The sequence below is a fragment of the Lemur catta genome, chromosome 17, assembly GCF_020740605.2.
Source record: "Lemur catta isolate mLemCat1 chromosome 17, mLemCat1.pri, whole genome shotgun sequence".
NCBI classification, from domain to species: domain Eukaryota; kingdom Metazoa; phylum Chordata; class Mammalia; order Primates; family Lemuridae; genus Lemur; species Lemur catta.
Genome location: NC_059144.1, coordinates 38,649,677 through 38,663,117, shown reverse-complemented (window position 1 = coordinate 38,663,117; position 13,441 = coordinate 38,649,677). Strand labels below are relative to the sequence as shown.

At 49.3% G+C, this 13,441-nt stretch overlaps 1 long non-coding RNA gene across 1 annotated transcript; it reads left to right on the top strand.

Annotated features, from left to right (window-relative positions):
• Nucleotides 1-3,857: 3,857 nt before the first annotated feature.
• LOC123622303 lies at nucleotides 3,858-6,214 on the top strand. Its single transcript, XR_006729453.1, has 3 exons — nucleotides 3,858-3,888; nucleotides 4,608-4,705; nucleotides 5,990-6,214. It is a non-coding gene; the product is annotated as an uncharacterized LOC123622303 (long non-coding RNA).
• Nucleotides 6,215-13,441: the final 7,227 nt, after the last annotated feature.

Genomic DNA, 13,441 nt, shown 5'->3' with positions numbered 1-13,441 from the left:
AGATCAATGATAACAATTCAACAAGCTGTATTTTGTTTATTTATTTATTTAGAGACAGGTTCTCACTCTGTCCAGTCTGGAGTGCAGTGGGACAATGATAGCTCACTGCAGCCCCAAACTTCTGGGCTCAAGCATCCTCCCACCTCAGCCTCCCATCTAGCTGGGATTACAAGCATGCACCACCACACCTGGCTAATTTTTTTACTTTTTGTAGGGATGAGGTCTCGCTATGCTGCCCAGGCTGGTCTTGAACTCCTGGCCTCAAGCGATCTCTTGCCTCAGCCTCCCAAAGTGCTGGGATTACAGTTGTGAGCCATCATGCCTGGCCCAACAAGCTGTATTTAAAGGGCCTACTATGTACCAGAGACTTTCTATGCTCATCTAATAAATAAGTCTGTGAGCTGGAGACAATTGACTTCCTTTATTGAAAAAGTGAAGCTCTAAAGTTAGCTAATTACTGAACATCTGCTTTGGATTCATGCAGTCCTGGATTTCAGTCCCTGCTCTGCCATTTCCCAGCTATGTGACCTTGGGCAAGTCACTTCCCTCTGAGCCATAATAATGATGCATTTTTTGAGATTTACTGTGTTGAGCACTGTGATAAGCTCTCTGTAAGCCTCTCATTTCACCCTCACCATCTATGAGGTAGGTTTAGTGAGTACCCCTCCCATTTTCAGAATAGGCAGCAAGCTCAGAGCAGTTAATGAACTTGCCCATGATCACATAGGGAGTTAATACACAGAACCAGGACTCAAGCCTAGAGCTGCCTGGTTCTGAAGCTTTTCATATTTATTACCATGTACAGGGAACTGAGATGACCAGAGTATAGCGGAGGGGTAGGTGGATGAGATGGGGCGGTGTGAGGGTTGGGAGGACTTGAAACCTTCTCCTCCAATTTGCTGCTACCCACTGAAGAGAAGAGAGGAAGCCCAGGCCTTTGGGGAATCAGAGGCTAGGACAAGGGACCCAGGAGAGAACTCCATTCTAGACTTGGGAGTGTGGATCATAAAGCAATGTGATTTTTAGAGAGGGAAACAGAGGAAGAGATTCTCCAATCCAGGGGAGACATGGGCTGGAGACATGGGCTTTACGAGAATCCATGAACTACCCCCAACTTGCCATCAATGATACCAAATATGTCATATCTATGTATATACATCACATTTCTCAAACTTGGAACTTTGGATGTTTGGGGCCAGATAAGTCTTTGTTTTGAGGGGTTGTCCTGTGTATTGTGCAAGGTTTAGCCGCATCCCTGACCTCTACCCACCAGATGCCAGGAGCACCTCCCCCTGCTGGTTGTGACAACCAGAAATGTTACCAGACATTGCCAAATGTACCCTGGGGGAGTGGGAGGGGCAGGCTTACCCCCTGTTGAGAACCACTGGTATATGTTGATTTTTCTATGTAAAGGATCCAAAGCTTTTATTGGGCATTCAAACCATTGATGATGATCTTCAAGCCTTTAAAAACCATTTTCTCAACAAATGTCTGTTGAGGTTTTATGGGCCAGGCATTGTGCTTAGAACTGGGAGTACCATAGTGACCAAGAGAGCCTGCATCCCAGTCTTTATGAAACTGACAGTCCAATAGGGGAAAGACAGGATGAGTAATTAATTACCAGAGAGACAAGCATTACTAAAGGGAGGTCTACTTACCTATTCCCATTATTCCTATAGTGCAGATGAGGAAACTGAGGTCCAGAGTGCTCACAGAACAAGCCAGAAACAGAGTGTGGGGGGCAATAAGGAGTGGTGGCTATGAGCCTGCACTCTACAGCCAGGCTACCTAAATTCAAAACTCTGCCACAGACTTGCTGTGTGACCTGGGCAATTGACACATCAGTGCCTTGGTTTACCCATCTGTAAAATGGGGGTGATCATAGTGCTTCCTTCACGGGGTTATTGGAAGGGTCAAAGAGTTAGCAGATATACAGTGCCTGGCACACGGTAGTAAGTGCTTGCTGCTGCTCTAATTGTGACCACCTTCCGGACAGCCAGCTGTTTTTCCCAGCTGGGGAGCAGGGAGAGAGCCAGGAACCCCAGAGCCTGATTCCTGGAGTCAATCCAAGAACGCTCCTTTTCTTACCCCTCCCAACTTCCTCCTTTACCCCCCTTGCTCGCCACCCCCCATCAAGGGGAACTTGGGGAGAGCTTGGCTTTCAACACGGCAATGGCAGGAAGTGGTTCTGGTTACCACATCCCCTTTCCAGCTTCCCCCTGCCCCTCCTTCCAATACCACACAGAGTTTAGCCAAGGCCCTGGGAGAGGCGAATATAACTTCAGGTGGGCTCCCCCCACAACCCTGACCAGATTCATAGCTTAGACTCTGAGCCCCTCACTGCAGTAGTGGTTCTATTACGATGGGGAAGGGGGCTGACCCTGGAGCCCTGAGTCATACGGCTGGATGACACAGCCCTGTAGGCCACTATTATTAATAGTAACTCCAGGCCCCCAGATCGGGGTCAGCCTCACAAGATGAGGAATCTCTCCCTCTATTTGGATGGGGGAACTCCAAGCCTGTTCCTCCCAAACCGCCAGAGAGGGGAGGGCCGCAGGCTAGAGAAGCCCTGGCAGGATGTGGAGAAGACACTTGGGTCTGGGATGAAGCAGAAAGGTGTGTGTACGCAAGACATGGCCCCAGGGGAGAGCATCACTCAAGTATCCACCCCCCACCCACAAAACACACCAACCATCCCTAGCCCCGGGGTGGTGGCAATTCCCATGCTGACTCTTAAGAGTCCTTGTTAATACTAAGTCATGCCTCCCACTTATCTGTATTGAGCACCTTTGGTAGGGAAATCACAGAGCATAAACTTTAGAATCAGACTTCCTGGGTTCAAATTCCAGTCCCTACCATTTAGTGGCCGTGTGACTTTAGGCAGGTCATTTTGCCTCTTTCTGCCTCCATTTCCTCATCTATAAGGAGAGAAATGAAAAGTCCTCACTTCAAAAGGCTGTAGTGGGAATGAAATGAAATTATGCATTGCAAGTTTTCAGCACAGTGCCTGGCACATAGTAGGTACACAGGGAAACACCACTTAGCTATAATGATTCCGTTACTCCAGGGTTCTCACCTTCACTTTGCAACTCAGCATTCAAGATCCCATTTTACTGGTGAGGAAACCGAGGCTCAGGGGCTTGCCCAAGTCCACACACCTAGCAAGAGGCAGACCGGGGACTCAACCCAGATCTGACACCAGCACCCTGATCTTTCTACCACGGGTTCTGCGGGTGTCCCCAGCTGCCTAGGTCTGTGAAGATTCTAGTCAACGCATGTTGGGGGGACTTGACTTCATCCAGTGCGGTCATGCACAGTCACAGCTGATCTGCACCATATGGGGGATCCTCTTAACATCCTATCTGAATCAGAGCTTTCAGAACCCCTTGGTATTCATAGGAAGCAGAGGCTGTGAACCATTTTCAAAGTGATGGCCCAGAGAAGTGCTTTAAGTTGCTCACTGTCACACAGCTAGTGAGTGACAGAGCTCCAGCCTGGGCCTTCTGACTCCAAATCCCGTGCTAAGATCAGATCACTGGCTCTGGCAAGAAGGAAGTCGGTGGGACGAGGTCTGGGGGCAGGGAGGGGTGGCTGCCTAGGAGCCCAGCTGGAGGAGTTAAGCCGGGGACCCAACAGCGGGAACAGCTGTGAGGTATTTGGCTGGGCTTTGTTGAAAAAAAAAAGTGTGGGGGCGGGGCGCGGCATAAAAAAGGAAAATAAAAGTGAAGTAGCTGGAAGGGGCAGAGAACAGTCAAGCTGAATTTTATTTAAGGTGAGAGGTTCCTGTCTACAAGAAGGGCCAGTGATGTGGAAGCAGAGATGCAGGAATGGAGAGGGAAAGGGTGGGCCTGGGACCAGTGCCTTTGGCAGGGGACTGCCCACTAGCAGGTAAGAATACACTTAGGGTCCCAGCAAAGCAGGTGCAGTCCCAAAATACACATTTAAAAGATTGTTTTGATATTTGACAAAAATCCTCAAAATAGCCAGCATGGGAAAAACCAGTTCTCTGTTGGACTTCCTTATATAGTCATGTCAAGGTTTGGTGTTGTTGTTTTACTTTGGATGACAGATGGGGAAGGGCACCATATTTTCAGTGATCACAACCCCTAAAGGTCTAAATCTGGTCCCGTTCACAATGGGGAGGAGGTGGGGAGACGCCTTAATCCCCACATTCCGCAGTGGCTCAGAGGAGGGAGTACACACAGCACACAGGGCAGCTGGAGACATATTTTGACACTTTTCCAAGTCTAGGTTGAGCCCCTACTCTTGGCTCAGCGTGCTTTCTCATGCGTCTTCCAGTTCAGTGGCTCTCAAAGAGTAGTCCCAAGACCAGAATCAACCGCAGCTCCTGGAAACTTGTTAGAAACCTGAATCCTGTCTATGGCCATACCACCCTGAACGCACCTGATCTCCTCTGATCTCGGAAGCTAAGCAGGGTCGGGCCTTGTTACTACTTGGATGGGAGAAACCTGAATCCTCTCACCTGCTCCCCACCCCAGCACTACTGAATCAGCGACGCTAGGGAGGGGCCCAGCAAACTTTGTCTTAACAAGCCAGCCAAGCGATTCTGAGGCTTGCTCAAGTCTGACACTTCTGCTTTGGTGCAGCTTCTTCACCCTACATGGAGAGGGAGGGCTTTTGACCCCACTTCCAGATGTGGAAACTGAGGCTCAGAGAGATGAAGCCACTTGTCCAAAGTCACACCGTGAGTACCAAAATGAGGTCTTTCTGACTACCAAGCTGATGCTCCTCACCACAATAGTATAGCTGGGGGTGATGTTCAAAGATTTAACAACTGGGACCTCAGGAGCCCTCACAAATCAGAACTGATTTGGTCCAGAGGTTTTGGGGGATGGGTGGGGGCAGGTGGTGCTGGGACACTAGGGTGCTCATAAAGTTCAAAGCAGAGGGCCTGGCGTGGTGGCTCATGCCTGTAATCCTAGCCCTCTGGGAGGCCGAGGCGGGTGGATCACTCGAGGTCAGGAGTTTGAGACCAGCCTGAGCAAGACCCCGTCTCTACTAAAAATAGAAATAAATTATTTGGACAACTAAAAATATATATAGAAAAAATTAGCCAGGCATGGTGGCGCATGCCTGTAGTCCCAGCTACTCAGGAGGCTGAGGCAGTAGGATCGCTTAAGCCCAGGAGTTTGAGGTTGTTGTGAGCTAGGCTGACGCCACGGCACTCACTCTAGCCTGGGCAACAAAGTGAGACTGTCTCAAAAAAGAAATAAAATAAAATAAAGTTCAAAGCAGGACCAGTTAGAAATGGATAGGGAACTATTGCAATATTTTTACAACTGACCCTGTTGTATCAGTGCATAACAGCTGCTCATCAATCCTGACTGTAGTCCCCTTCCTGGAAGGAGAGTCTCCTGAAGTTTGCATGGGGTGGTGGGCCTGGAGCTCAATATAGCCCCAAAGAGAGCCCGAGTATAGCAAGTGTCCTACCAGAATATCTATTTAGCAAGACCTCTCAAACTTGGCTGCACGTTGGAATCACCTGGAATGTTTTTTGACTACTGATGCCTGGGTTTCACCCTCTCTCTCCCTTTAGATTCTGACTTAATTGGCCTAGGCGGGTGCAGCCTGAGCACTGGGTTTTTCTTAAAGCCCCAGCGACTCTAATATGTAGCCAGGGCTAATAAGACTGCTGTACAGGGCTCACTGGAACATGTAGGAGACTCCAGATTAAGAACCCCTGGTTTGCATCAGTGTTTCCCCAGGCTGGGGACTTTAAAAAAAAACAAAGATTCTCAAGGGATTCTGATGCAGTAGTCTGTGGGGTCTGGAAGTGGCTGTTAGTAAGCTTGCTTAGTTTAGAAATCACTGATGGGGACAGCCACTGCTGGCTGTGTTGACTGAGAGAAGTTCAGAGATTCCACCCCCTCTCCCCACCCACCCCCAACATAGTTGAAGCAATTGAGAACACTTTGTCAGGAAGTATCCAGAACCAATTTCCGCAGCTCTTCCTTCCCCTGTGCTGCAGAGACATTGCTTCAAAGAACAGGCTCTGAAAGAGAGCCCAAGACACCCTCCCCGGAGAGCCATTTCCGACTGCGCCGCTGCAGAGCCCCAGGGCTGCGGGCTGGGCCGGGCCTGCTCTGATTGCCTGTTTTTCCCATTAATCCTGCGACACCCTCATTTAGATGCGATCTGCATACATTTGCATATTGAGTTCCAGTGTCCCCTCCCTTTCCCTCACCCCTGTGGCATGTTAGGGGAAAATAAAACTAATGTATTCACAAAGCCTGCTGAGATGTGTTGGAACCTGAACTTCACGCAGCGCTGGGGCTTTGATACACCTGGAGCCCGGAGCGCTGGGATGAAGGGAAGATGGCACAGGCTCAGCGAGGATGCAGTGGGGATGCGCTGGAAGCCTCCCAGGGCCTGGAAGCAGCAGTTCCAGCCCAGCTCCTGATGAGAGGCTGTGCGGGAAAAGACGGGGAGTATCTGCAGAGGGGTGGGTGAGACTCCTTCCCAGCCTCACAGGGGCCTGGCTTGGAGACCACCCCTAAGTATCTCCCAGCTCCAGTGGGGGCTCCACGGACAGGCTGACCAGGAGACAGCTGGTGCAGTGGGAGGGGCTGGATGCTGGAATCTGACAGACCTGGATCTGAACTGTGTGACCTTGGCTAAATGACTTTCCTTCCCTGAACCTCAGTTTCCTCATCTTTATAATGAGGGTAAAAAGCTCATTACATGTTGACAGGAGTCACGTCTTTAACCAGTAATGGAATATATTTCCCAGGTCCCTTCTGAGGCTGGGAAGGAATCTGCTAATGGGTGAGTCGTTTGGGGATAGGGGGAGTTTCCAGAAATCTATACCTGCTTGACAAATGGCCTCAAAACTTAATGGTTCTAAAACAACAATTTCCTGTGACTGTATCTCACCATTCTGCGGCTCAGGAATGTGGACAGAACACAGCAGGACTGCTCCTCTCTGCTGCGTGAGGCTTGGGGAAGAGTCAGCTGGTGGCAGAGGGTAGACTGGAGGGTCCAAGATGGTTTCACTCACATTGCTGGGTATATTAATTACATTTTTTAATTTTGTGTATTTTTTGATGCTTTGACATCTTGGGGCCTTGCAGACCCGGGGAGGGACTGTCCCTCCTAGGGCTAGTTCATTCCTAGAAATAGCAAACAACTTGCCTGTGAGCACCCCCTTGATAGGCAAACCAATCCTGAGTCCATAACCACCATCGTCCACCTCCTTGTATCCTTGTATCAGCTCCTTGTATCAGCTCCTACGGGCCAGGATACTGTCTCTGTGTTCTAAATCATCCCGCCCAGGTACTGGACAGCTAAGGACCACCCCTATGGCCCAGAACTCAGTGAAATCGATCAAACCAGCCAATCCTAACCCTGTTCAGCTTGTCTGCCCTATCTTGCCTTTTCCTTTCTGCCAAAACCACAGCAAAGTCTGTGGCCCGGGCTTTGCCCTCCCTGCCTCTGCCTCCTGACTGACCAGGGGCTTCCCCATGTGGCCCTGCGTGGCATGGCGCGCCCCCTCCTCCTGGGAACTGTGAGTAACCAACTGTCTTCAGTGACAGTCATCTCCTGACCTGTTGGCCTCACCATGCCTGAATAAAAGCAAAATCCCACATTCATTCTAAAACACTGGGGTATTGGCAGGGCCGGCTGGAAGGCTGGGCTGTACTGGGCCCTTCTCCCTTTTCCAAGTAACCTCAGGGCCTCTCCATGCAGTCTCTCTCATCAGTCTTCTTACAGAGTGGCTCAGGGCTCCCAGAGACTGAGGCACAAGCTGCCAGTTCTCTTAAAGTCTGGGCCCAGAGCTGGCATGGTGTCACTTCCACTGTATCCTATGTGCCAAAGCAGTCACAGCCCGGCCTCTGTTCAAGGGAAGAGAAATAGAGCCCAATTCTGCATGGAAGGAGTATCGAGGAGCATGCAGCCACCTTTAACCTTCCAGGGAAGGAGAGGCACCTCCCACTGGAAACCTCCTCCGGGGGCGGGCGAGGATGCAGACATGTGACTAGGCTTGGGCCAGAGGATGCTCCCCCAGGACTTCAATTCTCAGGAGGCTGCTGCATTGACTCATGAGCAGGAGGTGGCATTGGGAGCCCCGCAGTCCTGAGAGTCCTCACAGGCAGCCCCTGCAGCACACTCCTGCTGATCAGCATCCCTTGCCCCCAGCTCACTTTCCAAGTCTGGCCTGGAAACTTCACATCGCTGCTCTGAGCCTCCAGAAACCTTTGCAATACAGTCATTTCAGCTTAAGTTAGGCCGAGCCAGCTTTGATTGTTTAAAATGAAGGGCCCCGATTGACACAGGACTATTCTCTTCCTTCTCAACCGCCGAGCGCCTGGTTTTGATCCCAAGCACCACCAGCCTTATTTCCTAAAGCCTCCTGGGTAGCACCTCCCGAGGGCCCAGTGTCACTTCCCAGGTAACGTGGTCCAACTCCCTCCTCCCCCAGCCCTGCTCCTCCCTCTGCCCCAGCTCCTGTTTCTATTCTTGGCACCTTCTCTTCCCAGGCCTTCCCACTTTCCAAATCATCTGTACGTAATCCTATAGTCCCCCTCCCATGCCATCCAAATGATTGACAACCTGGATAATCCTCTTAAATCCATCCCTTCTGTATTTATTAGTTTGCTCGGGCCACCGTAACAAAGTCCCACAGAGTGGGTGGCTTAAACAATAGCAATGTATTTTCTTACAGTTCTGGAGGCTAGAAGGTTTTGACAGGGTTAGTTTCTTCTGAAATCTCCCTCCTTGGTTTGTAGACGGCCGTCTCCTCCCTGCGTCTTCACGTGGTCTTCCTTCTGTGCGTCTGTCTGTGTCCTGATTTCCTCTTCTTAAGGACACCAGTCATATTGGATTAGGGCCCACTCTAGTGACCTCCTTTTAACTTGATTACCTCTTTAAATACCCTATCTCCAAATACAGTCACATTCTGAAGTGCTGGGAGTTAGGACTTCGACACGTGAACAGGACAGGTGGGGACACAGTTCAGCCCAGGACACCCTCCACCCTCTGCATTCTCACTGCCCCGGCCTGAGCTTCAGCCCTAGCACCTCTCGCCTGTTCCCGCAGCAGCCCAGCGCCCCCCAGCACCCAGGAACCCGTGCTCCCGGGTTCATCTCCTGATCAGCTCTCCCTGACTGTGCTCAGGAATCTTCTATAGCTTCCTGGTGCCTCCAGAATAAAGCCTGGACTCCTTAACCTGGCATCCAAGGCCCTTCAGAAGCTGACCCCAACCTGCTTTTGTAATCATCATTGCAATTAGGGCCAGGAAAAAGGGTGATGTTGTCCAGCGTCTTGCTGTTCAAAGTGCAAGTCATCTGCAGCATTGGCACCACCTGGGAGCTTGTTAAAAATGCAGAATCTCGGGCCAGACCTGCTGAATCAGAATCTGCATCACCCGCCCCAGATGATCCATCCACACGCACACTGAAGGCTGAAAGTTTGCAGACACCAATGGTACCCAGAGATGGACTCACAAGAGCAGGATTCACCTTATTGGACCAGAAACTTGATGGGCCCAGACGGAACCATCTCATTCATGGGAGTCTGGATTCATGGCAGATAATTCTGAACAGACAAATGAACTTGGCTGTTAAGAATACCCAAGAGGATTAAGAATTCTCAAGGCATAGGTATAAGCAAATGAAAAGACCACCCAAGATGGCTCCCTCATGGGTTCTCTTTTCTCATTTCCATTCGGCAAACATGGATTGAGCCCCTGCTGAGTGCCCAACTGGGTGCTGGGTGTGTGGAATTAAAGGCGATGTGAGCTTTGGCCGTAGGAGCTCACAAACCAGGAAGGGAGACTGCAAGGAGATGCACTGAGCAACTGGTGTAGGCGCCAAGGGCTCCCACCCACCCACACTCAACACTCCATTCCCTGAGCCTCAGTTCTAACATGCGGAGAGCTCTGGCCTCTGAGCTTCGCATTCTCCATGCCCCTGCTTCAAACCCTTCCCATGCCTCCCCTTCCCGCCCTCCCCCTGTGCCTGACTGAATCTTATTCATCTCTTAGATTTCAGCTGAGATGTCATTTCTTCCAGGAAAATGCTGCTGACCACCCCAACCTGGGAAGTAGGCCTCTTCCGTGCTCCCATGACCACCCTCAACCCACCACTTCCCTTATTGAGGCATTTTTCATAATTCAGGGTGAATTTCCTGTTTATTTGTCTATCTCTCCCCACAGCCTGAGAACACGGCGAGGGCAGGACTCTTATCTGCTGTGTTCACCATATCCTCAGGTAGTTCTTAAATATAGAAACATAATAGTAATACTAGTCAGCTTTCTTTGCACTTATGCTATGTGCCAGGCATTGTCCTAAGTATTTATATGTAACAAACTAATTTAATTCTCACAACTACCCAGTCAGGTGGGTGCTGTAAATTTCCCCCTTCCCCAGATGTAGCAATAGAGGCACAGAGAGGTTAAGGAACTTGCCCAAGGCCACACAGCTATTTAGTGGCAGAGTAGTGATTCAAACCCAGGCACTCTGGCTCCAGAGGGCTTAATGGCAGAGGGAGTGATTAATTCCATGAGGGAGAGGTCAGAGGTTTAACATGAACAACAGTCGAGCCTGATTTGAAGCGTGAATAGGAGTCTGCCTAGTGGAAAAGGAGGAGCAGGGCTTTGCAGATTTAGCAACCTCCAATCTGGGCCCCACCTGTCAGTGTAACAGCATTTTCCTGAAGGGCAAACAGAAGGCAATTGATAGTGCCCCAGACACTAACTGACGAGGCTTGGACAGGGCAAATGCGGGGGTCCAGTTTCAGCCCGAGTCACCCACTGGTGGGCAGGGCAGGTTACACACACCCTGCAAGGGGTGAGAAGTACACTGTCCCTCCCTCTTGCCCCAAGGTCAGGCTCGCTCCTGAAGCAGCCCTTCTTCCTTGGGAGATTGGCTCGTTCCCTTAGCAAGGAAGGCCCCAGCAAACACACCTTCAGGCAGGTGTGGGCTCGGAGCAGACCTGGAGCCTGTGAGGTAAACGAGGGTCCTCTCTTCCCTACAAAGCGCCCCAGAACCCCACTCAGACTGTCCTCAGCCTGACCTGACAGACTCTGGGAGTCTCTTTTGCCTGAGGAGTCCTCTAACTTCTAATGCCCCAGAACCCTTTTAGGAAACTGGATCTGGGCCAGGCACTGTGGCTCAGGCCTGTAATCCCAGCACTTTGGGAGGCCAAGGCAGGAGGATTGCTTGAGGCCAGGAGTTCAAGGCCAGCCTGGACAACATGGTGAGACTCCTGCCTCCACACATAAAAAAAAATTAGCTGGGCATGGTGGCATGCTCCTGCAGTCTTAGCTACACCAGAAGCTTGGGCAGGAGGATCCTGTGAGCCTAGGAGTTTGAGGTTACAGTGAACTATGATAGGGCCACTGCACTCCAGCCTGGACAACAGAGGGAGGCCCTGTTGCTAAAAAAAAAAAAAAAAAAAAACAACTGAATCTCAAGCAAGGGAATCCAAGTATATAAGACTGATTCACAGGAGGTGCTGTTCTGTTCCCCGTCTCCACTGCCCCATCCCTGAGGGGCCCTGGAGGCCTGATCTAGCCCAGCCACCTCATTTTACCACTGGGAAAATGAAGCTCAGAGAAGAAAAAGGACTTGCCAAGAACACAGAGCAAGGCAGGGCAAGACTCTCCTGAATCAGACCAGTACTTTCCTCACTAAACAGCACCATCTCTCCTGTCCTCACCATCAATAAGCAGTCCCCTCTGTCCTGTCCTCTCAAATGCAACCCGAAAGATTCTCCCTCTAATTCATTCACTCATATAGCAAACCTTTCCTAGGCTCCTTCAGAGTGTCAGGCACTGAGCTGGGCCCCCAAACTCAGGAGGTGGCAAACTGAAGTGTAACACAAACATATTTGCAGACATTGACAATCCGCTCTGACAAAGTCTGGCTTGTTCATCACCATATTCCCGGGCCTAGTACATACCAGACACTCAATAAATACGTGTGAGCACTGAGGGAGGAATAAGGCAGGGAAGGTGGGCAGAAAAGGTGGAGGGGCCATGCTAACTCTAGAGGCCCTCCTTGTCCCTCCAGCACTCAGCACCCCCTCAGGGAGTGAGCTGAGGGCTCAGGAAAAGAGAGCTCAGACCCAGGCTCTGCCAGAGCTCCCTGCCTTGTCCTGTGATCCATCTAGACCTAGGCTGTCCCACTCAGTGGCCATGAGACACAAGTGGCTGTTTCAATTTAAACTAATGAAAATTAGCTAAAATTAAAAATTCAGTTCCCCAGTCTCACTTGTCACATTTCAAGTGCTCAGAAGCCGCATGTGGCTAGTGGTGACCCTATCGAACGGCATAGGTTATGAAATGTTTGCATCGTCACAGAAAGGGCTTTTGAACAGTGCTGCTAGTCTAGAACAGCAACTCCCAGATCTTGAACTTCAGGAACCAGTACGTTTTCAAAAGTATTTGGGAATTGATATAAGGTTGCCAACTCTTCATTTTGCCAGGAAATTTTAAGAGGCGTAATAATGACCAAAAGAAAGAAAATATTAATACTAAAAGTAATATGAAATTTTTTATTGGGCCCTGGGTTTTTTTTAAAAAATTAGCCCACATTAAGGGATGTTAGTAGAACAATTGGAGAAATTTGAATAGAGGTTGCATATTGGATAATCTGTGGGAAACTGCCCTTATTCTTTGGAATTTTAAGGGTGCAGTGTGAGGATGTCTGCAACTAACTTCCCTGTGGTTCAGAAAAAATATATATATAAATAGAAAGACGAAATAAATATGTCAAGATGTTAACAACTGGTAAATCAAGGTGAAGGTTATAATAGTGCTCATTGTACAATTCCTACAACTTCTCTGAAGGTTTGAGAATTTTTCAAAATAAGTCAGAAGAAAAATAAGAAGTCAAGATAGTGATCGCTCCACTTCTGGGCAGAGCATGAGGGAGTCTTCTGGGGACGTGTGATCAGTTAGTGAAAATTCATCAAACTGTACACTTATGATTTGTGCACATTTCTCTATGCCTGTTATGCTCTTTTAAAATGTATTTAAAATAAATGACCAGCTACTATCAACATTAGCTTATTTAAAAATCTTAATAAGGATAGTAAGTATCTAATCACAAAATAAAAGACGGGCCCTTAAAGTGAAATTTAACTTTATGATACTCTTTCTTTTTTCCTTCATTGCTAAGAATCCACAAAAATATCTCATCATAGATAAGCACCATCTGCAGACTGGCTGCATCAGAATCACCTGGGAGCTTTAAAAAATACAGAATCCCAGACAGAGAGATCACCAGGACAGAATAGGGAGTCCAGAAATAGACCCAAGTACATGTGGGAACGTAGTGTGTGCTAAAGGTGGCATTTCAAATCAGTAGGGGGAGGACAGATTATTCAATATAGTGTTGGTTCAACTGGCCAGCCACTTGGAAAAAAATAAAGCTGTATCTCTGCCTCATTCCAATCACCAAAATAAATTCCAGATGGA